General features: G+C 37.9%; 1 protein-coding gene and 1 non-coding gene across 5 annotated transcripts in view; one reads left to right on the top strand and one right to left on the bottom strand.

The window, feature by feature from the left end:
• EDA (ectodysplasin A) overlaps positions 1 to 25,884 on the bottom strand; it is a 667,860-nt gene that overhangs the window by 424,850 nt on the left and 217,126 nt on the right. The window lies entirely within an intron of this gene.
• Positions 12,451 to 12,556, top strand: LOC129400510 (U6 spliceosomal RNA). The gene has a single exon (XR_008627740.1). It is a non-coding gene; the product is annotated as a U6 spliceosomal RNA (small nuclear RNA).

Raw genomic sequence — 25,884 nt, forward strand, 5'->3', positions numbered from 1 at the left:
GACTGTTCTCATGGATAATAGAACGATATGATTTTACTGGAAAAATTAGGACACGTGGACCTTAACCTAAACTTGGGCAGTTGGGAAGAGCAAGAGTGACCACACAATTGTACAATATATTCCTAATGCCTCTGTTCAACACTGGAAAATCAATTGAAGGGTGCCTGTGGAAAGACAGGTGTTTCCAGTTAGTTCAGAGACAGGAATAAAAAATGAACAAAGATGATGATTAGGTTGAGTTCCCTTTGCATATATAACCTTTTAAATATGACATTTCTGAAAACTTGAGACCATGCAACTTTAAGGCAGTGTATAGTGTCAGATATATCTCTTGGTTATAAGTAGAAACTTATCATTTAAAACCATTTGATAGTTTCAATTCTGTTCAAGATAGAGTGGCATTCTAAAATTAGCAAAAGAAAGAAATGAATATAAAATATGTTTTTACATTTTGTCTTGAATGCATATTAAAGACAAAAAATATTTTCAGGATCCTGGCCATCAAATAAAAGAATGATCTTGGAAAATTGTAAAATAAATAAGGTAAATACAATAATTTCCCCAGTTCAGTGCTGCCAGAGAGTTTCTAGGTTGCAATGCAGAAGAATACAAGTGGAAGAAAAGATAGAGATGCATGTCTCTGAAAATCAAGATTATTTTAACTTATAAGATGGACCAGAGAAGAGAGAGATAAACTAAGAAAAAAGTTCCTGGAGACCTGTAAAGTTCTCACTTGAATACTGAACAGACTTGATCAGTGCTGCAGGATGAATATGAGGGAACAGAGCCAAGGGATATTGCATCTGAAAGGATTAGAGGGCATAGCACCTGTTTTGGGCCAATAAGAATTTTAAAATGCACAATTCATGAAGCATTGAGTAGAGTAACCAATAAGGAGTTCCCTGAGGAGTTAGATAAAACCTATTCTGCATCTTTAAACTCATATTAAAAGCAATATATGGGCTGGAAAGAACCTTCCGGGGTAAGGTACTTGCAGTGTCAGGGATCAGATTGGGATTGGTCATGGTTAGCTGTAGTTAATCATACTGCAAATTGTTCCCCAAGCTTGCCAAGTATTGTTTTTAGCAAAGAGCCAGTGATAGCCCGTGAGTACTTCTGTGTGAGGTCCCTCCAAAGCAATACTCCAAAGCAATGCTCCAAAGCAATACCTGAAAATTAAACTGTTTACTAGAAACTTAACTGCATATAAAAAGAAAGCTAAATAATATTTCATGTAATATAAAAATATATAACAGAATTTTTAAAATTTTTAGTTTAATTTTTTAATGAATCACCATGAGGTACAGTTACAGACTTAAAACTTTCGTGCTTATGATTCAGTCATATAATGATCGAGTACCCATCCCTTCACCAGTGCCCGATCTCCACCATCAATGTTCCCAGTATCTCTCCCTTTTCCCCTACCCACCCCCCCCACCACCTCTGTGGCAGATGCGTTACTTTTATTGTCTCTCTCCTTTCGGGTGTTGTGGTCTGCAATGCTAGTATTGAATGGCCATCATGTTCAGCCTATAGTCTACTTTTGGCATGCTTCTCCCATCCCAAGAAGGCCCTCTAAACACCCTTTACTTGGTGGTCCCTTCTCTATCTGAGCTGCCTTTCCCCCAGCATGTGAGGCCAACTTCCAAGCCGTGAAGCACACCCCCTAATATTTATCTCTACTGTTCTTGGGTGTTAGTCTCCCATTATGTCACTTTATATTCCACAAATGAGTGCAATCTTTCTATGTCTGTCCCTCTCTTTCTGAATCATTTCACTCAACATGATACTTTCCATGTTGATCCACTTATATGCAAATTTCATGACTTCATTTTTTTCTAAAAGCTACATAGTATTCCATCGTGTAGATGTACCAGAGTTTCTTTAACCAGTCATCTGTTCTTGGGCACTCGGGTTTTTTCCAGATTCTGACTATTGTAAACAGTGCTGCTATAAACATACAAGTGCATATGTCATTTCTACTGTACTTTTTTGACTCTCCATGATATATTCTCAGAAGTGGTATTGCTGAGTCAAATTGGAGCTCAATTTCTAATTTTTGAGAAATGTCCATACTGCTTTCCACAAGGGTTGAGCCAGTTGGCATTCCCACCAGCAATGAAGGAGAGTCCCTTTCTCCCCATACCCATGTCAACACCTGAAGTCATAAAATTTGCACATAATAGGATCAACATGAAGAGTATCATGCTAAGTGAAATGAGTCAGAAAGAGAGGAACAGACATACAAGGACTGTACTCATTTGTGGAATATAAAGTAACAGAATGGGAGACTAACACTCAAGAATAGTAGAGATAAGGACCGGGGGGATTGCTCCATGATTTGGAAGCTGGCCTCACTTGCTGGGGGAAAAGACAGCTCAGATAGAGAAGGGACCACCAAGTAAAGCATGCTTGGAGGGCCCACTCAGGAAGGGAGCCGTGTGCTGAAGTTAGACTATAGACCAAACACGATGGTCTGTATTGCAAACCACAACACCCAATGGGAGAGAGTAAAAGGGAACGTGCCTGCCATAGAGGCAGGGGTGGCAGGGACAGGGTGAGGGTGGTGTAAGGGATACTTGGAATATTGGTGGTGGAGAATTTGCTCTGGTGGAAGGATAGGTACTCGGTCATTGACTGAAACACAACACGAAAGTTTGTAAGTCTATAACTGTACCTCACAGTGAATCATTAAAAAATAAAATAAAATAAATCAACTAAGACTAACTTGCAAATCAGTATCTTCTCTACTTTTCTCTCTTTCTTTCTGTTTCTGTTTATGGGCCACACCTGGCAGTGCTTAGGGCCTACTCCTGGCTCTGCATTTAGGGATTGCTCCTGTCTGTGTTCAGGAACAATGTGGATGCCACTGTATTATCTCTCTGGCCCCAAACAAATCAAAGTTTACTATCTCTCTGGCCCCTATGAATCATAATGTCTTAATAAAAAATTAACTACAGCAATGAGAGTAGCACATTTTGCACTCAAATCATTCACATGGCAACTTAGGATAATTGTGTTCTTTAACTTCATGGAATTTTCTTCTGTCTCTGAAAAACTCCGCATCCAGTCTTTGTAATGTGTTTACTTTCCCTCTCCCTTTATAATAAAAATTTGTTTAATTAAATCTTCTCCTGAAGATACCGAGAAAGAGGAAGAAGATGAAGACCAGGACTATAGCTTCCCTAACTTTCTGCAGTTTTTGACTTCATAGATTATGTTTTTTTAAAAAAAAATTAACTTATTGCATAACAGCAGATGCCAAAACCAAAATTTCTCAAAATTTTATGGCTTCAAAAGTCCGCTTAGAGAATGGGTAAAAATATGAGGATAGATATTTTACCAAATAAGATTTAAAAATGGATAATAAGTATAGAAAATTTTAATATATCATTAGCAAGTAGGAGAGCAAGTAGCAAGTAGGAGAGCAATTAGCAAGTAGGACATTTACAACAAAATGTGATATCACTACAAAGCTATTCAAATGACTACAATAAAAAGAGTGGCAATAATAAATACTAAGAAGTATGAAGAAAGATGAAATAACTCATACATTATTGATATGAGTGGAAAATTTTACACCCAGTGTGGATAAAAAATTTGGCAATTTCTTAAATCTTAAATATGTGAACTTGAAGGTGGCTCAAAGGGCTATGTTGTATGCTGCGTTTTCAGGAGCCTGAGTACTAAAGATCCCATTTGTCTACAAGGAATTGAATGGGATACCTTGGACTACAGGATCCTATTGGAACTATTAGGTGCAAATAAGAATAACGTCATTTGTGGCACAAATGACCATCCCCAAAATTGGATATAAGTATATCAAACTGTTCAAACTCTACACCTTTGAGAAATAAACCCCAGAAACAGACACTCACATTCAAATGAAAAGCTGTACACAAATGTTCACATTATATCAATTCATTCTATCCCTAAAATGAAAACAGACCAGCTCTTCTTCAGTGTGCAACAATCATTTCCTATGCATATGCAAAAATTTGAACTCTGCTAAGTGGGAAACTATCTCAAAATGACATATACCATACCTTTTATACGATACTCCAGAAATGAGAATGCTATCTCCAAATATGACACAGGTAGAGAAGATTATGGTCATCAGGAAATAGGTATAGGAAAGGGATAGTGGGTCTGCCTGATAAAAGAACAATAATAGGCATCTTACAGAGACAGAATTTTATGGTATTTTTACTACATCCATCAATTTTGATATACTCATTGTTGAATTATATTTTAGTTCTACAAGATGTTATCATGAAGGGAAATATGGGAAATGGTATTAATGATTTTTCTATATTATTTTTACACAAGTGTTCCAATATACTATACAATATACAATATACAATTACATAAAAAGTAATGTTATGTTAATCTAAAATACGATATCATGACTTTATCAAAGATTCAAAAGATGAAAGAAATAGATCATTAATATATTCATAGTAGAAAAATGTTTGAGTACATACTTAAGTAAAAATAGAAATTACAGAAAACAAAATATGATCTTTACAAAGGAATGAACTTTTTTTGAGGGAGGACATATAGTTTAATAAATCAATCATTGCTTTCTTCTTGGGAAGTTTAGTCATAGAGAATCCTTCCTATTACTTAAAACAGTGAAATAGTGAGCAATGAACAAAGAAGTACATCCCCAAAACTTAATAAAAATATTTGTCCAATAAGTTTTGTGAGTAAAATTATATAAGAATTAATCTGACAAACATAAATTCTGTGCAATTCCACAGATAAGTTCTATCTAAGCTTTTTTTTAAATTTTGAAATTAGTGAATCACCATGAGGTACAGTTACAAACTTAAGAACTTTCATATTTGCATTTCATTTACATCCCTCCACCAGTGCCCATTCTCCTCCAAAAATGTTCTCAGTATCCCTTCCACCACCCCCACCACAACCACCACCATCCCACCTTGCCTCTACTGCAGGGCATTCCCTTTTGTTCTCTCTCCTGTTGGTTGTTGTAGTTTGTAATAGAGGTATTGAGTGGCCATCATGTTCAGTCTATAGTCTATTTTTGGCACACAACTTTCAACCCGAGTGGGTCCTCCCAACATTCTCTACTCGGTGTTCTCTTTCCTATCTCAGCTGCCTTTTCCCTCAGCATGTGAGGCCAGTTTCCGAGCTGTCGGGCAGACCTCGTGGTTCTTATCTCTACTGTTCTTGGGTGTTAGTCTCCCATTCTGCTACTTTATATTCCACAGATGAATATGATCTTTCTATGTCTGTCTCTTTCTTTCTGACTCATTTCACTCAACATGATACTTATTTTTCCATGGAGATTTTTTATTTTATTCTTTTATTGACTCACCATGTGGAAAGTTACAAAGCTTTCAGGTTTAAGTCTCAGTTATACAATGCTCAAACACCCATCCCTTCACCAGTGCACATATTCCACCACCAAGAATCACGGTATACCTCCCCCCCTCACCCCCACCTCCCCAGCCCCCCACCCCGCCTGTGTAACTGGTAAATTTCATTTTACTTTCACTTTACTTTGATTACATTCAATATTCCAACAAAAAATTCACTATTATTGATTTGGAGTTTCTCCCCCATAAAGTCGACCTGCTGAAAATAAAGCATTTGATAATTTGTTTTCCATTGCTGAGAATGAAGAGATATGAGGTCAGGAGGCCACACTAGCAGCTGCACAGTTTTGGATTTCTGTACTTTAGTATTTTAGTAACTAAGTCCAGAGAAATATCTGGACTTTTTTTGTGATTTATGGCAGATATTTTTCTGGCAGATATTTCAACATGATAATTTCCATGTTGATCCACTTATATGAAAATTTCATGACTTCATCTTTTCTAACAGTTGCATAGTATTCCATTGTGTAGATGTATCAAAGTTCCTTTAACCAGTCATCTATTTTTGGGCACTCCATTTTTTTCCAAATTTTGGCTATTGTAAACAGTGCTGCAATGAACATACAAATGCAGATGCCATTTCTACTATACCTTTATGCCTCTCTGGGATGTATTCCCGAGTGGTATTGCTGGGTCAAATGGGAGCTCAATTTCTAATTTTTTGAGAATCGTCCATATTGTTTTCTAAAAGGGCTGAACCAGTCGGCATTCCCACCAGCAGTGAAGGAGAGTCCCTTTCTCCCCACGTCAGCGCCAACACCGGTTGCTTTTTTTTTGGATGTGGGCCAGACTCTGTGGTGTGAGATGATATCTCATAGTTGTTTTGATCTGCATCTCCCTGATGATTAGTGATGTAGAGCATTTTCTCATGTGCCTCTTAGCCATTCAGATTTCTTCTTTGAGAAAGTTTCTTTTCATTTCATCACTCCATTTTTTGATCGGTTGGCAGTTTTCAAAGCATTATTCAAATTCAATGTGAACCCTATGAGGATACCCATGACATTCTTCGAAGAAATGGAGCAAACAATCCTGAAATTCATATGGAACAATAAGCCCCCACAAATAGCTAAAGCTATTCTTGGGGAAAAGTATATGGGAGCAATCAACCTACCCAACTTCAAACTCTACTACAAAGTGGTAATAATTAAAACAGCATAGTACTGGAACAAAGGCAGAACCGCAGACCCATGGAACAGGGTTGAATATTCTGAACACATCTCCGCAAATATATGATCATCTAATCTTTGATAAGGGAGCAAGAAATGTAAAGTGGAACAAAGAAAGCCTCTTTTACAAATGGTGCTGCCATAACTGGACAACCACATGCAAGAGAATGGGCTTAGATCTCGACCTAACACCATGCACAAGAGTCAGATAAAAATGAATTAAAGACCTCAACATCAGACCAGAACCCCTAAGGTACATTGAAGACAAGCTCGGCAAAACCCTGCACGACATTGAAGCCAACGGTATCTTCAAAGATGACACACCACTGGCCAAGCAAGTGAAAACAGATAAATAAATGGGACTATCTTAAACTAAGAAGCTTTTGCACCTCAAAAGAAACAGTGACCAAAGTACAAAGACAGTCCACAGAATGAGAAAGTATATTGACCCAATACCCATCCAATATCAAGGATATACAAGGCACTGGTTGAACTCCATAAAGGAATAAAATTTATCAGAAATGGTAATTGTATGGGTAAGTACATAATAATTTTTCTCATTATGTAGCACTGTAGCACTGGTGTCCCATTGTTCATTGATTTGCTTAAGCAGGCACCAGTAATGTCTCCATTGTGAGACGAGTTTTTACTGTTTTTGGCATATCGAATATGCCACGCGTAGCTTGCCAGGCTCTGCCGTGTGGGCGAGAAACTCTCAGTAGCTTGCCAGGCTCTCCGAGAGGGGTGAAGGAATTGAATCCTGGTCAGCCACCTGCAAGGCAAATGCCCTACCCTCTGCGCTGTTGCTCCAGCCCAATACATTAAGAAAACAACAATATAACTGCAAGGAGAAACTGATAAAAACACAAATATATTTAAATTTTCATTGCTTTTCTATAAATTTATGAAAGATATATATAAAATTCTAAAATGCTAATATCTAAACTAAATTTATATGAATGCATGTTGGGCTGGAATGATAGCGCAGCGTGTAGGGCGTTCGCCTTGCACGCAGTGGACCCACATAGGATTCCTCTGTCTCTCTCAGACAGCCCGGCAAGCTATCCATAGTGTATTCCATATACCAAAAACAGTAACAAGTCTCACAATTGGTGACATTACTGGTGCCCGCTCGGGCAAATCCATGAGCAATGGATGACAATGACAATGACAGTGACAGTAAATGCATGTTCTTTTTATCTACATATGTAATATTTACCAAAATATACCCGAATCATAAAGTAAGTCAACAGATATAAAAGGATTCAAGTCACAAAAAGGATTTTCTCAAAAAAAAAAAAAAGAAATGGGGGCTGAAGTGATAGCACAGTGGGTAAGGCGTTTGCCTTGCACGCGCGGCCAACCGGGGGTTCAATTCCCAGCATCCCGTATGATCCCCTGAGCACCACCAGGATTAATTCCTGAGTGCAAAGCCAGGAGTAACCCCTGTGCATTGCCAGGTGTGACCCAAAAAGAAAAAAAAGAATTTTCTCAATTTAAAGGAACTGAAAAATATTTTGCATATGGCAGACTTGTTTTCCCACACAATTTATTGAAGAGAATTTCCTATTTCCACTTCACACACCTAGATCTTTTGTTGAAGATTAGCTGTCCATTTACCTGAGGTAATGACAGATTTTCACAATACATAAAGAAAACACTGTAGAACTGCAAGGAGAAACAGATAAAAAACCAAATACATTTTTTAAAAATTTCATTACTCTGCATCTGACCTCTCAATTCTATTCCATTTATCTGAAATTATGTTTTTATTCTAGTAAAATTAAGTTTTTATTCTGGTAAAATTCTAGTCTTGATTGCTACAGCTCTATAATACAATTTAAAATTGGTGCTGGTGGGAAGTCTATTCTTCTTTTCTTCCAAAGATTAACTTTGGCTCTTCTGGGAGCTTTATTACTCCAAATAAATTTCAACAGCATTTGTTCCATGTCCTTTCAAAAAGTCATGAAGATTTTGACGGCGCAGCATTGAATCTGTATTATACTTTGCATGTGATAATCATTTTAGTAAGGCCAGTTCTCCCAATTCATGAACAGGACATATACTTTTGTTTCCTATTGTCTTCCTTTTATTTTTTAAGAGACACACCAGCAATACTCAACATTTACTCCTGGCTCTCTGCTCGGGGACCACTCCTGGCAGGGATTGGGTCACCATTATGAGGTTCTGAGAATTGAACCTGGGCAAGCTACAGGCAAGACAAATACCCTACCCAAAGTACTATCACTCCAGCCCCTCTTCTAATTTTTAATACTGATTTATAGTTTTCTGTGTATAAATCTTTAACCTCTATCATTTTTTAATAATGTAGGAGTATAATTGGCTAGAGAATAAATGGTTATGTATTCAGCCATTGATTAAGCTGATTAAATTGGGCATGAACTCCACATTAATTTCTTTTTTATATTCTATTCTGGATGTTAACTTTATTTTATTATTTTATTGTTATTTCCCCCCCTTTTTTGATTCACCCTGAGATACAGCTAAAAGCTTTCATGTGTGACTTTCGGTCATATAATCATCAAACACCCATCCCTTCAGCAATGGACAGTTTCCACCACCAAAATCCCCAGTATTCTTCCCCCTCCCCATTCCAACCCCTTCCCTACTTGTGTGGCAGACAATTTCCCCCATACTCTCTCTCTACTTTGGTTACATTCTATATTTCGACACCAGTCTCACCACCACTCAAACCTGCCAAAAAGGCAATGCTAGATGATTTGTTTTGCATTGCTTGTTATGGAGAGAATATAATGTCCAGGAAATTCTGTGTAATTCTCTTCTGGGAGCTTTAGTTTATAGTCTCTGGGTCTTGGCCATTGATGAGATTACATGGCACCAGGGGCAGTTTGTGGGTGTGACTTCCAAGCTTCTGGAAAACTGGGAACTTGGGGATTTGGAGGAGGCCCAGTTCCGATCCAAGTGGGCTTGGAGATCTCAGTCACAGGTTCCGACATATCTGGGTTTTCCTGGTGGCCCGCTCAGTGGTGAGGTTCATCCTGTTTTGGATGAGGCTTGTGCCCTTTTGGGTGAAGCCCATCTGAGCATGTGGAGAGTGGCTTTGGACATGGCTGTGGTTGGGTTCTGGAGGTTTTCAGCTGCCAGGGTTCTGCTTGGGGCAGGGAGGGAAATTCAACTTGCCCCCCTGCGATGTGTACCAGTGAAGACAGCCCAGCACGGGGTCAGCGAATTCTGTGGTGCTCTCTTCTGGGAGCTTTATTTTATAATCTCTGGACCTTGGCCATTGATGAGATTACATGGTACCAGGGGCAGTTTGTGGGTGTGACTTCCAAGCTACGGGAAACTGGGGACCTGTGGGGAGGAGGCCGAGTCCTGATCCAAGAGAGCCTGAGTCTTTCAGTCATGGATTCCCACCTATCTCTGTGCTACAGGCCCTAACTGCATCTTTTGATCTATTTTGAGATTTATGGGTCTCTGAAATAATGCCAATAAATAAGCTTATATAGCTGAAACAGAGGTGATTTGTGGGTATGTCTTCCACATACATAACTTTTGGCTGTTTAATTCTTGGTAAACTTGGCCCCAAGTTGTTGGAGTCTGGCCAAAGGCACAGCAGCAATTTGGGGGTATCTGGAAGTCGGAAGGAATCATCAAGCTGCTGATGCACTCAGATGCACTCACCCCACAGGTACAGGTTTATCTGCTGTCAGCACCATACCCTCCAACCTATATTGTTTTTAATTAATCATTTTGGATTGTGGGTTATACCTAGAAGTATTCAGAGCATCCTTCTGACTCAGCACTCAGGGATCACTTCTGGCAGGGCTCAGGGGCTACCTAGGGTGCCAGGAATTGAACCCCAGGTCTGTTGTATGCTAGCAAGTTCCTTACTCACTTACGATCTCTACTGTACTTCACTTCTATTGTTAAATTGATTTACATGCAATTTTCTTTCGTGTTCACAATTGAGAATGGGGCTTTTTTTGTTTTTGTTGGGTGTTCGCCTTCATGCAGCCGACCTGAGTTCAATTCCTCCGCCCCTCTCGGAGAGCCCGGCAAGCTACCGAGAGGTTTAAGCCCGCACGGCAGAGCCTGGCAAGTTACCCGTGCATATTGGATATGCCAAAAACAGTAACAATAAGTCTCTCAATGAGAGACATTACTGGTGCCTGCTCGAACAAATCGATGAGCAACAAGATGACAGTGACAGTGACTTCATTTCAGAAGTCTCTTGCCCACACGCCTGGCTGTCTTCCCTGGGCCCCTCAGAGGGGATGGGCTCCAGCTTCCCTCCAAATCCCAAGCAGAGCTCCCAGGGGTCGAAGACCAAGGGAACCTAGCTACAGCCATGCTCGACGCCCCTTTCCACACGTTAGGACAGGCCTCACGCATGAAGGCACCGTCAGAGGAACCCAGGTGTGTGTAATCCCATCAATGGCCAGCATCCAGAGACTTCAAAGCAAACTCCCAGAAGCGCTTGGCCACTTAGCGGACATGCAGTATCTTATAGCCTACTTCTCCCTCTGGGAGAAACTTGAAAGCTTCTGAGAGTTTCCTGCCCACATGGAACAGCCTTGCAAGCTTACCATGATGTATTCATATACTAAATCCAGTAACAAGTTGGATCTCATTCCCCTGACCCTGAAAGAGCCTCCAGTGCAACATTGTTGGTAGGGCTGAGTCGAGAGAGACTTCTAAAATCTCAGGGAAAGGAGGAACTGAGAGGTTACTGAGCCCACTCAAGAAATCGACGACTAAAGGGATTTCGTGATCGTGACTTCATTTCATATATAAATTTCATGGATTTAATCCATATCTCACATGACATGCAAAAGTTAACTCAAAATAGATTAAAAAATATTGTGCTACTAAACTCAAATTCATAAATTACATTGAGGAAAATACAGACATAACTTTACATGATATTGACTGTAAAGTGATCTTCAGTGACTTATTGACACTGGCCAAACAAACTGAAACATAAGTAAACAAATGGGACTACATCAAATTAAGAAGCAAGGCTAAAGTAATGATGTCTAAGGCCAGCCAGAGATATAGTACAGGAGTTAAAACACTTGCTTTGCATGTAGCAACTCCAATTCTCTTCCTGACACTGCATATGGTCCCCTGAGTACCACTAGGATTAAGTCCTTACCACAGAGCCAGGAATAGCACCTGAACACTGCTGTGTAGCCCCCAAACAAGAGCAAAAAAGAAATAATGATTAGAATAAAAGATATCTACAGACTGTAAAAAATATTTACTCATCACATATTCAACAAAGGGCTTATATCCAAGATGTATAAAGTAATCTTATAACTCAACAACAACAAAAATTCATTCAAAAATGGGAATAAGTGGGGCTGGATTGATAGCACAGTGGGTAGGGTGTTTGCCTTGCACGCGGCCGACACGGGTTCGATTCCCAGCATCTCATATGATCCCCTGAGCACAACCAGGGGTGATTCCTGAGTGCAGAGCCAGGAGTAATCCCTGTGCATCGCTAGGTGTGAACAGAAAAGAAAAAAAAAAGGGAATAAGTGCTGAACAGACATGTCCTCTACTATAACAAACCAATGTTGAATAGATATAAGAAAAAAATGTCCTTCATTACTTACCATCAGTGAAATTCAAGTCAAAACAACAATGAAATAGCAGCTCACACATGTAAGACTGGCAAACATTATGGAGACTTCAAATATTAAGAAATGAGTGCTTAAGGACTGGAGAGATAGCACAGTGGGTAGGGCGTTTGCCTTACATCCAGCCGACCCGGGTTCAAATCCCAGCATCCCATATGGTCCCCTGAGCACAGCCAAGGGTAATTCCTGAGTGCAGAGCCAGGAGTAACCACTGTGCATCGCCAGGTATGAACCAAAAAGCAAAAAAAAAAATGAGTGCTTGGTTTGGTAGCACATATACTAAACTTGGAATGACACATAGAATATTAGCAAGCTCCTATGCAAGAATTACATGCAAATTTGTGAATCATTCCATACTTTTAGACTATAAGACAGTTAATGGATAACAGCATGAGGAATACTTTCCAAATTATAGGAATACCAGAAAAAAAAGGAAAAGAAAGAAAGGGAAGAACAAACGGTGAGAAAAATAACAACTCAGAATTTTCCAGTCCATGGAGTAAAGCCTCTTGACAGGTTGAAGAGGCCAACAGTGCATGAAACAAAACGGACTCAAACAGAAGAGCACCATGACACATCATAATCAAGATGGTAAAAAAGAGAGAGACAGAATACTTAAAGCATCAAGAGAGAAGAAAGACTTCAAATACAAGGGAAATAATATAAGAATCAAACAGATCTCTCATACAGAATCATACCAGAAAAAAAAAGAGTAGAATGATATTCAAGGAATACATGAAAAAAATAACTTCCTAGAGTCCACTAACCTGCAAAGCTGTCATTTAGACTTGAGAGGAATAAAAACATTCTCTGAAAAATAAGAGCTGGTGACATTTGCCATAACTAAAAAAATACCTTGTAAAAAATTACTGAAAGGCCACCTATAAAAAGCAAATTCAAAATGAACTCCAAGAGGAAAAATTGTAACACAGCCCTATATATCAATTATCTGTTTGAATGAAAATGGACTATTCATTTCAATCAAACAACACAGAACAAGTCGATGGTTCATGAAACAAAATCCATTCATTTATATCTTACAGGAAATACATCTAAATTCACAGAATAAACATATGCTCAAAACAAAGGGATGAAAAACAATCATACAAGCCAAAAGTAGACAAAAAAAGCTAGGACAGCCATACTTATGTCAGCCAAAATAGGATTCAATTTTAAAAAAGTAATTACATATAGAATGAACAGAAATTATTGGTTAAGGGAATAATAGACCAAGTATTATTCTTTTTGGTGTCATACCAGCAGTGCTCAGGGCTAATTCCTTGCTTTGTGCCCAGGTATCACTCCTGAAATGGCTTGGGGATGATATAAGGTGACGGGGATTGAACCTAGGTCCAGACACGTGCAGAACAACTGTACCTACTGTACTATTGCTCTGGCCCCAAGAAGTATTAACTCTTATTGACATATGAGCACTAAATGAAGGGTCATTAAAATTTATAGTTTCTTCTCACAAACCTAAAGAAACACACTGACAGAAACACAATAATAGTAAGAGACTTTAACTCTCCACTTTTGCCACTAGACTGATTAGCCATAGAGAATTTTAGTAAACATACAAGAGCCCAAAATGAGGATCTACAATAACTGTGATTAACAGACAATTACAGGGCTCTCCATCCTCCTAAAGCCAAATACACATTCTTCTCTAGTGTATATGAAACATTCTCAAGGACAGATCACATACTAGGGCAAAACTTAAGTATATATAGTTTTATGAATATAGAAATTATACCAAGTACCCTTTCAGATCACAATACTATGAAAATAAATGTTAAACTACAAAAGATGGGGAATGTACAAAACTTGGAAACTGAACAAAACATCGCTAAAAATAAAATGGATCCAAGAGGAAATCAAGGAATAAATAAAAAGTTTATTTGAAATCAATGTCAATAAAGAAACAAACTATCAGAATATATGGGACAGAGCAAAAGCTGTACTAAGGCATAAATTCTTAGTAATACAGGCCTATATGAGGAAAACAAGAACCAAAACACACGCCTTAAACAACTAGAGAAGGAATAAGAAATGAATCCCATCACTAAGAGAAGGATCAGTAGAAAATGATGGATGGAGAAACCAGTTGGGTTGGGAGATGCCTGCCGAAAGTAGATAATGGACCAAACATGATGACCTCTCAGTGTCTGTATTGCAAGCCATAATGCCCAAAAGTAGAAAGAGAGTATGGGGAATATTGTCTGCTATAGAGGCAGGGGGAGGATGGGAAAGGGGGTGTATACCTGTGATATTGGTGGTGGGAATGTGCACTGGTGAAGGGATGGGTGTTTGATCATTGTGAGATTGTAACCTAAACATGAAAGCTTGTAACTATCTCACAGTGCTTCAATAAAATTTAAAAAATTTTAAAAAATAAATGAATCCCAAAAGTAGTAGAAAGAAGGAAATAATAAAATTTAGAGCAAGAACTTTCAAAGAAAACTTATCAATGTTAAGATCCTTAAGTTCTTTAAAAATATAGGAACAAAAAAGTAGGAAAAACTTGAAAAAATAGGAATTAAAATATTTTAAAAATAGGAATCTCTAACCAGTGTCTCTGAAGTTACCAACATTTACTAATGATACAGCCCTGAACACGATCAGAATGGAAGTAATTTCACTCAAACTAGTAATAATCATCTAAATCAAACACACAGCCAGCATCATTTTCAATGGTGTAAACTGAAAGCATTTCTTCTAAGATTTGGTAGAATACAAGAATGTCCAGCATCTCCATTTTCATTCTAGATATATTTTAGCTGTTGTTACAGGCATCAGGTAAGAAACAGAAATAAAAGCATCCAAATGAAAAAATAAATTAAATCATCACAATTTGCAGCTAACATAATATACATAGATAATTCTCATAAGTCACAAAAATTTTCTAGACACAATAAACCCACACAGGAATGTAACAGGCTACAAAACACACATATAAAAATCTGTTGCATCCCTATAAGTAAAAATTAAGTAGGAGAGAACTCTTTCTCCATTCAAAGACTCTACTCCATTCAGAACTGTGTCCAAAAACACCATGAGTATCTAGGAATCAACATAACAAAGAGATGAGATATCCACAGAATGAAAACTTAAAGAGATCGAAGAAGGATTAAGGTGGTAGAAAGAATATTCCATGCTCATGTATCTGAAGAATCAATATTGTCAATATGACCATTCTATCTCAACTACTATAGAGATCCAACTACTATGCTACTATAAGAATCTTCTTCAAAATTCAGATAACATTATTCAAGGACTATTTTAGAGATCCAACTACTATGCTGCTATATAGAATCTTCATCCAAATTCAGATAACATTATTCAAGGACTAGAACAGTAAATAATAAACTTTATAATGTCTCTGTGCTTTGGATATATGCACTCACCCACATCAAAGCACAGCCCCAACAATAGTAAAAACATGAGCTTAAATAAATACCACTAAACTTTGAAATGTGAAACCCATTAAGATGATATATGGAGGGCGGCACTGGGCCAAGAGGGAGCACAGGAACACTGGTAGAGGGAAGTTCACACTGGTGGTTGGACTGCTGTTGGAATACTGTGTGCTAAAAACTCAACTATCAATAATGTAATAAATCACAGTTCTTTAAATGAAAATTAAAAAAATAATCTTTAAAACATTATATGAAACCATAAATTACTATGAAAAGTCAAAGCCATATTGAGAAATAAAAAATTTGGAGGTATCTTATGAAACTCTACTATAAATCTTTAGTGATCTCTGACCAATGGGTTAGAATCAAGTACCCAAAGAAAAATTCGCAGATCGAGGTATAAACAGTTTACTTTTTAACTGAAAATTAGTAATTGTTTATTCTTTAATAAACAATTACTATTATGTAATAATATGTATTATTAATAATATATCTTGTATATTATATTATTGTATAATAATACTTATGTATTAATAATAATATAGTTATGTATTAATCTGTTATTAATGATCACTGTCACTGTCATCCTGTTGTTCGTCTATTTGTTCAAGCGGGCACCAGTAACGTCTCTCATTGTGAGACTTTATTGTTACTGTTTTTGGCATATCTAATACACCACAGGTAGCTTGCCAGGCTCTGCCATGTGGGCGTGATACTCTCGGTAGCTTGCCGGGCTCTCCGATTGGGGCGGAGGAATCAAACACGGGTCGGCCGCGTGAAAGCCGAAAGCCCTACCGCTGTGCTATCACTCCAGCCCCTGTTATTAATATGTATTATTAATAGTTTTATATAATCCTTTTCATTTGTTTATAGATTTTATATAATCGAATTATTAACGCAACACATGCCATATTTTTCTTCATAAGGCTTTCATTTAATTTCATTTCTTTTCCTCCCAAATTTTATTTTATTAATACACTATAAGTAGAAAATTATTCATAGTTCGTTTTTAACATGCAATGTTCTATGACTGATCTCACCACCAGTGTCAACTTCCCTCCACCGGTGTTGCCAGGTTCCCTCTCCTACACCCCCTACCCCAGCCTGCCATCTTGGCAAGCACATTTTTAAATATGGTCATTCAAATTTAGGTCTCATTATTTCAGTGTTGTTGATATGCAGGACATAAAAGGTACTCACAAAGATCAGAAACAAAAAATTCAACAACCACATCAGAAATGGAGAGAGGAAATGAACAAGAAGGAAGATCAACAGATGGCCAGCAAGTACATGAAAAATTGCTTATCATTACTTATGAGAGAAATCCAAATCAAGATGACCATATCAAAAAAGTAGGAAAAATCTGTGTTGGCAGAGGTGTGTTGAAAAAGGAACTCTCATCCACTGCTGGTGGAGATGTTGCCTGGTTCAACCCCTATGGAATACAGTATGTATGGTTCTCAGAACTTATAATTGAGCTACCATTTGACCCAGCAATTCCACTTTGGGATATCTACCCCACAGATCAGAAAAAAAATAACTCAAAAGGAAGTATGTGCTACATTATTCACTGCAGCACTCAGTAAAAAAGCTAAGAATTGGAATCATCCTAGATGCCCAACAACAGTTGTAAGGAGTGATCAAATCATGCAATTTGCTCCAAAATAGATGGACCTGGAAAAATCATTAAATGAAGTAATCCAGAAGAATAAGAGCAGACACAAGATAATATTACTGATATATGATATTTAGAGTAACTGGATGATGATATGCATGGTTTAAAGGGAGGAGGGATGCTGAGACTCTTGGACCCAGAGAATAGGGAGAAGGAAGTACAGTGAAGGGGACAAGAATAGATGAGAAGGAATGAGAGCAGGGGTATTGGGGATACTGGTATATTGGTGGCGATAAAGAATGATAAACTTAAATATCAAACCACAGGGTGCAAAAGACTTTCAACAAAGGAGCTGGGTACATGAAGATGAGTAAAGATGGCCTCTTCAACAAATGGTATTGGGTAAATTGGATAACCACATGGACAAAGATTTAGCTGGATCCATATCTTTACGCAAAAGTCAAGCACAAACTTTTATTTTTTCTTTTCTTTAAATAATCACTGTGAGATAGCCTCTTACAAAGCTGTTCATGACTGGATTTCAGTCATACAGTATTCCAGCACCCATTCCACCTTTCTTAGCATAGAACAGACTTTAGATTAGAATCCATAAGTACATCAAGGAAAATATCTACAGAATACTCCAATATTGACATTAAAGTTGCTTTCAGTGAATATAATTCAACTGATAAAGGCAACCGAAACAAAAATAAACAAATGTGACTTCATTATACTAAAAAGTTTCTGCATAGCAACAGAAACAAAAGATAAAATTAAAAGAATTAAAAGACAGCAAACTGAATGGGAGGAATATTTGCACTCAACACATCAGTTAGGAGGTTAATATGCAATATATATATATATATAAAGTACTCTCAAAAATTAACAAAAAATCCAAAACCCTATCAAAAATTAGGGAGAGGAAATGAACAAACACTTCTCTGAAGAAGACAGACAAATGACAAATAGGTACATGAAATAGTGCTCATAATTATTTATTATTGGGGAAATCAAATTAAGTTGCCAATGAAATATCATCTCATACCAATGAGAATGGTACATATCAAAATAATGTTGAGTTTCCCTCCCCACCCCGAGTAGAGTCCCGGCAGCCAAAGACCTTCAGAACCCAGCCACAGCCATGCTCAAGTCTCCTCTTCACACGTTCAGATGAGCCTCACGCATGAAGGAACCGGCAGAGGAGCCCAGGTGTGCGGGACCCGGGGCTGAGATCTCCAAGCCTGCTCTGATCGGGACTGGGCCTCTTCTGCCCAGATCCCTGATTTTTCAGTAGCTAGGCGGTCACACCAAGAAACTGCCCCTGGCACCGTGTAATCCCATCAATGGCCAACATCCAGAGACTATAAAACCAAGCTCCTAGCTGCTTTGTGGCTGTACGACCTCTTATAGCCTAGTTCTCCCTCTCAGAGAACCTGGCAAGCTACAGAGAGTTTCCTGTCCGCATGGGATATCCTGGCAAGCTCCCCATGGCATATTCATATGCCAAAAACAGAAACAATGTTGGGTCTCATTCCCCTGACCCTGAAAGAGCCTCCAATACGGCACTGTTGGGAAGGACGAGTAAAGAGAGGCTTCTAAAATCTCAGGGCTAGGATGAATGGAGATATTACTGAGACCACTGGAGAAAATCAAAAGATCAATGGGATGATGATGATGGTATATCTATATCAGAATTTATAGCACTACATTAAAGCAAAACAAGAAAGCTCTAAAATAAATGACCTCAGATTCTGATATTAAATCACATAAGATATTAAAGCCACATGAGAAAAAATACTTTAGTGGCTAGAAAGACAATAGACACTTGCCTTATATGCTGTTGATCTCAGTTCTATCCCTAGCACTGCATATGGTCCCTCAAGGACTCTCAGTTCTCCACGTACTGCTAGAGCCAGAGTATACCTGCTACTATTAGGTCTGACACAAACAACCCCCCAAAAATACTCTTTGTAGGCTTTGATACAAAATTTATAAGAATGGGGCTGGAGTGATAGCATAGCGGTTAGGGCATTTGCCTTACACGCAGCAGACCCGTGTTCAATTCCCAGCATTCCATATGGTTTCCTGAGCACCTGAGCACCACCAGGGGTAATTCCTGAGCGCAGAGCCAAAAGTGACCCCTGTGCATCGCTGGGTGTGATCCAAAAAGCAAAAAAAAAAATTATAAGGGAAAAAATGAAAATATTGATTTGGGGGGATTGATACTACTTTATTTGGAACTTAATATTACAGCAATCAAGATGGTACATTATAGTGGAAAGATAATGGCATAAATATGAAATATAAAAATAGAATCTAGAAATAAATCTACTCTAATATTGTCATTTCATTTGCCATAATACTGTCAGAGAAAATACATTGGGAAAGAACTGTTCATTCAACAATGGTTAAGAAAAATATAGATAAGCAAATAAATATAACCTTGACTTCACATACAAAATTATGCCAATATGAATCACTGTGCTAAATAAAAAAGCAATAATTACAAAACATATAGCAAAATGAAACAAAAATGAAGATCATTAAGTTGAATTTCATCAACATTATAAATGTTTGTCTTTAGGAAAGTACAGAGGTTGAGGCACTTTCCTTACATGTATCTGACCCCAGTTTGATCTTCGTTCCCTGACATTACATGGTTTCACAAACACTGCTGGGAATAACTACCTCAAGAGCCAGGAGCACCACCAGGCCAGGCATTGCTCAAGTTCCCCACCTCCAAATGTTTGGCTTTCAAAAGATGTCATTTTAGAAAATATAAAAGGTTAGCAACTGACTGGGAAAATACTTGCAAAGCATGTATCTAACAGAGGACTCATATCTGAAATGCATAGATATATTCTATTATAATTTAATAACAAAAAAGAGCTCAATAAATATGGAAAATTAAAAAATACTTTAAAGTAAAATTTATATTATTTTTTATTTTTAAATATATTCATGTTAATCCTTATAATTTATATTAAGTCATAGCAAATATTTTAAATGAAACATATTTTAGCGGTCTTCCAAAATATAATTTAGGGGTCCATAGGGGGCTCTGTAGCCATCTCTAGTTAGCCTACCAGTTCAGTGTTTCAGAGTTAGACCCAAGGAGGCAGTGTTTCTCAGGTCCTGCAGTGCTGGGGCCACTGGGGCAACACCACCAATGCCCAGTGATCTCCAGGGTCATACCTGGTAACTCTTACAGGCCTCTAGGGCTACACTATATGGCTACATGGGATTCTTGAAAGGTCATGTGCCATGTGCTACTGGGAATAGAACCCAGATCAAGCTCATGGTACCCTATCTCCCCAACACATCAGCAAAATATATATTTAAAATGAAAGAAAGAACACTGTAACTATCAAGAAGGCAAGCTAGAGGAATAGCATAAGATGGAACCTGGGAACATTGGTGGAGGGAAGTTGACACTGGTGGTGGGATCAATGTTGTTAAATATTATGTCTGAAACTCAACTATGAATAACTTTGTAAATCATGGTGCTTTAATAAAATTTAAAAATGAAAAGGAAGAAAATCCTGGAAACAACTAAACACAATTCAACAAACAAGCATGTAGACCTGGGATCTGACTCAATGATAGAACACCTGATTTGTAAGCATGACATCTCAAGTTCAATTCTAAGAAAAATCCTATAAGCAAAGGGAAAACCTGGTGCCACTGTCATTTGGTATGCCCAGTCTACAGCGAATTATGCAATCTTCAGTGCACCACAATTAAATGCATATGTGAGAACTTTAACTAAAATGTGTTACGTCTGCAAGCACTGCAACTAAATACGTAAGTACCATAGGTGAGTATTTAAGTGTAACAACAAAGTGTATGGCCTTGGTAAGCAATGCAACCAAAATGTACACAATCACCACAACTAAAATCTGTGGCCTTCATAATATTTGTAATCAAAAATGTGCAAGTGTCACAACCATGTGTGTGAGCACTAGTAGCTCCACAACCTATGAGAAAAGCAAAATAAAATCTTTTGGAATGTACCATAGCTATAACAAATACAAAGTGAAGGAAAGGGAGAAAACTAAAAAATAAACATGTATGATGGTTTTGAATGATGGATATGAGTCTAAAGAGTGGAGATGGAGAGAAAGAGCATAGATAGGATAATAAAAACACTATACTTCACAGTTACCCTAATTACACAAGACTACATCATTGACTACCAAAGATATATGGAATTGAGAATTATTCTAAATCAACTATAAGTGACATCACTATAGAGTGGACATTTTCAATGTAGGGAACAGTATATTTTGTATAACAATGTTGGCAATAGTAGGTTACTTGTTAAATGAACTAGTAAGCCCCTGATATTTATATCCCTGTGATTACATTCTCTCATAGCATTTCGAAAAAGAGTGGTAGATTGGTGGGTGGTTTAGAGAGACCAGAATTGTTCCTGTCTTTAGTGTAGGATGCTAATAATTTTTCCTCCACAAATAAAATATTTTTAAAAACAATGTTTCATGGCATCAATTTTAAACTTACAAGCGATGCAGTACTTATAACAATTTGGTTTGAAGATCCTATTCAGCTCACTTTAAGTTAAAGTGACTTCATATTAATTTTGGTTTGACAATTTCATGCTGACCACTGACAATATTACAGATATCCTTTAATGTCACCCTAGATGACAAGGTATGAAAGTGATTGAGATGCTATCCAGAGAATGTTGTTCTTTGGACAAACAAAATGAACTTAGCTCAAGCAATTTATAATTAAAAGTATAGGAGAGGAATATAGCTATTAAGGTCTAATTGGGTAACATTAATAAAGAAAGCAATGGGAAAAAGTAGGAAGATCTTTCCAAAATATAAGAAACACTCAAAATTTTTTCCTTGGCAGTTTTCTCATTTAACACCTTAATAGGAGATTTTCATTAGAAAAGAATGCTCCAATATTAAGAGATGAATAGGGAGGTAGTAATGAAAGAAAGATAAAAGAAGGGAGGTATAAAAAGAGATCTAGAATCAAGGTTCAATGCTAGAACAAAAACAAGAATATATACACATATTCCTTTGGTCTAATCTCATTATCCCCTCAGTCTATCAAAAATCTCCCTGTAGCTTACTTCTCCTCCTTCTGGACTAGTATATTTGTTCCTATTATATCTACCAAAATATTGAGTATAGCTGTCTCCTCATATATTCTGACATATTAGTCTGTTTTGTTTTGTTTTTGTTGTTTTAGGTCACACACAGTGGCTCTGCACTCAGGAATTACTCCTGGAGGTGCTGTGGAGACCATATGGGATGCTGGGTATCGAACCCAGGTTGGTCTCGTGCAAAGGCAAACACCCTCCCCACTGTACTATTGCTCCAGCCCACCTGGTTAGTCTGTTTTTATGAAGAAAAGTTCAATGTAGTTGAGAGGTGAAATGCAATTAAAATCTAAAGCCTCAGGTACAGAGTCATAGTATACAAGTAGGGCATTTGCTTTGCTTGCAGTCAATCCATGATGGATCCTCTGCATCCCACATGGTGCCCTGAGCACACTAGGAGTGATTCCTGAAGGCAGAACCATGAGTAAGTCCTGAGCACCACAAGGTGTGGCCCCCAAATTTTAAAAAATGTAAAACTTCCAGTATCATAATTTTAGTTAAACTTATGCCAGAAACTCATCTTTTTAGCCAGAGGGCACAAATACTAATCTACGCTTAAGTAAACACCAATCCATGTTGCTTCAAAGATAAGTGCACAGGGGCTGGAGCAATAGCACAGTGGGTAAGGCATTTTCCTTGCACACGGCCGACCTGGATTCGATTCCCAGCATCCCATATGGTCCCCCAAGCACAACCAGGAGTAATTCCTGAGTGCATGAGCCAGGACTAACCCCTGTGCAATGCCGGTGTGACCCAAAAAGCAAAAGAAAAAAAGGACACAATTATCATCAAATATCAAATATCAAGGGCTATTTTCAGTGACCATATGCATTATAATGAATTAAGCTACACTAGCATTAGGTCCAAACATAACACATCAACCTCCTGGTTCTTTTCAGTAGGTGAGGCTATTCAAACATAAAAATTTAGTTTCATTATACTGCCAAAACTGAGATCACATTAGGCTCAATTGCAGTATATTGTAGGCATAATTATTGCTTCCCATTCGATCTCCATATTTCATTTGCATTGTTGTATTTTCAAACTGAAAAATCTGATTATCTTTACAAACTATATATCTTTTTTTCTTCAGAAAACATTTTTCATTCACAAATACACATTTCACCAGAGACATCTGAATGCTTACCAAATGTATGCTTCTGTAATAGACACTGAGACACATAAAGAAAAAACAAACTTCTTTCCTGAAAGGTCAGTCTAAAATAGGCTGATGGGTCACAAGCAAAAAGGCCTAACTTTACTAAAGCTAAAGGCCTTGTAAATATTCCATGTTCTTATCAAGGTCTGGAAGTTCTGCCTTTACCTAGAAGATAGTTTCATGACAGATGGATTTCTATTATGGCACTGGGAAATTTATCCTTTCACTCATCTTTGTAAATGATATGGGGGCACACCTTTTATTGCTTAGGGGCTACTCCTGGTGCAGGACTCAGAGAACTCATGTGTTACCAAGAATTGAAACCAGGGCTCACAAATAAAAAGCATGTACTGAAGCCCTTTAAGCCTTCTCCCTGTCAGGTTTTAAAATCTTATATTCAGTCCTGGGTTCTAAAGAAAATATCAGAAAGTTTGCCAAAATCCAGGGTATAGTTATAAGATTAAAGTATCAAACATATTTTCCATATAACAGAGGTGATATAATATCATCCCTATTTTTTAATATGTGGGTATTTCTAGTTTAGCAACTCCTCTGTTCCAGCCTATACAAAAATTAATAAACACAAACTTTTCCAACACCATGAATAATATAACCTTACCCACAAAAATTTGAAATATCATAAGTTTTAGTTACTGACCTGGCTAAGGTTCTAATTACATCAACTTTTATTAATTTCATACTTCAGCAGAGTGTAAAAAAGATATCTTTCTTCTTCCTTTTCTGTCATTTCTGCCTATTTCAGGTTGCTTAATGAACGGACGGATTAGCCACCGATTGTCCATCATCTTAAAAATTAATTTAAAGTCTGAGGAGATAGCTCATAGGACTAGTAGAGTGCATGCCTTGCATTCCTGAAGGGCCCTGCCAGCACTACTAGGTATAAACCTGGTCGACTCCAGAGCACTGCCAGTCCAAACAGCACTACATCACTGGCCCGAACACTGAACTGACAGGCATATATCAATGGGCTGAACACAACTGGGAGTCCCTCTCAGGATCCCAAGAAACACTAAGCAAAATCTATTGAAATTAATGGAGAGGGGAACAGGGAAATAGTAGAGTGGTTAAGGCATTTTCCTTGCATGCAGCTGATATGTGTTCGATCCCAAGGCTTACAAAAAGTGATGCTTGAACACAGTTCCAGAAAGGAGTGTGCCCTGACCACCTCTGAATGTGCTCCCTCACCTCCAAAGGCAAAGAGAAGAATTTTAAAAGGTTTTGAAAGGGGTCAGTAAGGATTTGCCTTGCATGTAGCCGACCTGGGTTCAAACCCCAGCATCTCATATGGTCCCCCGAGCATTGCCAGGAGTAATTCCTGAGTAACCATGGGTCAGATGTGACCCAGAAAGCAGGAAAAAAGAGTAGACTTGTGAAAAATTATCATTTTTCTGTATCATTTCTCTGGGTACTGATCAAGCCTTGCTGTTGACACATCTGAATTCTGCACAAACCATGCCATTGTCAAAAATGCTTTTTACAGCTAGCTGGAGACATAGATTCACGCTGAGAATTACAGTGCTTCCTACAGGAACAATACTCCTGTGTGCAGTCAACAAATCTTTATTGAAAGCCTTCCTCACAGAGGGGATAAAAAGAAAAGACAAGTGATCTAGGAGAGGACTAGTTGAAAGCCTTGGTGACGGTTTTAAGAGATGAAAAAAACTTACTGGAGACACAACAATATGTCTGCACCCTTTCCAGCAGAGGTGATTGACAGCAGCAAGATATATATCGTTTTAAGTCATTGTAGAATAATGGGTATTGGGCAGTCATTTCAAGTTTTTGATGACTAGGTTACTGTACATGAAAAAAAGTGAACTTTATAAAGTATTATTGCATTCCCCTGTCACCACAGGTAGCACACATTATTTGAAAGTAAGATTATCAGATTGGATTGAGAGTTCGATGGGTAAGATGTTCGCTTTGCATGTGGTTGACCCACATTAGAACCCAGTACCAAATACAATCCCAGAAGCACCACCAGGAATGATCCATGAGCACAAGTTCAGAAGGAAGCCCTGAGTACTGCAAGGTGTGGCCCCAAAACCAAAAAAATTAAGGGAATTATTTCATGTGGGCAAATAGTCTTATTCACATCAAATGTCCCCATGGAATAATTGCAGTAAAGAAAATAAAAATTTAGGACTGGGCCAGGAAGATAGTTCAAAAGGCTGGCTGCGTGCAGGAAGTTCAGCACAACTAGCAGCAGTGCCTATGTACCAGTGGGTGTTCCCCCCAAAAAAACCATACATGAGGTTCATAATGATGAGCCAAAATTCTGACATTGCTCTGATTATATTATCTCATAACATTACACTAATAACTTCAGGCAGGAAAAAAATCA

The sequence above is a fragment of the Sorex araneus genome, chromosome X (assembly GCF_027595985.1).
Source record: "Sorex araneus isolate mSorAra2 chromosome X, mSorAra2.pri, whole genome shotgun sequence".
Classification (NCBI taxonomy): Eukaryota; Metazoa; Chordata; class Mammalia; order Eulipotyphla; family Soricidae; genus Sorex; species Sorex araneus.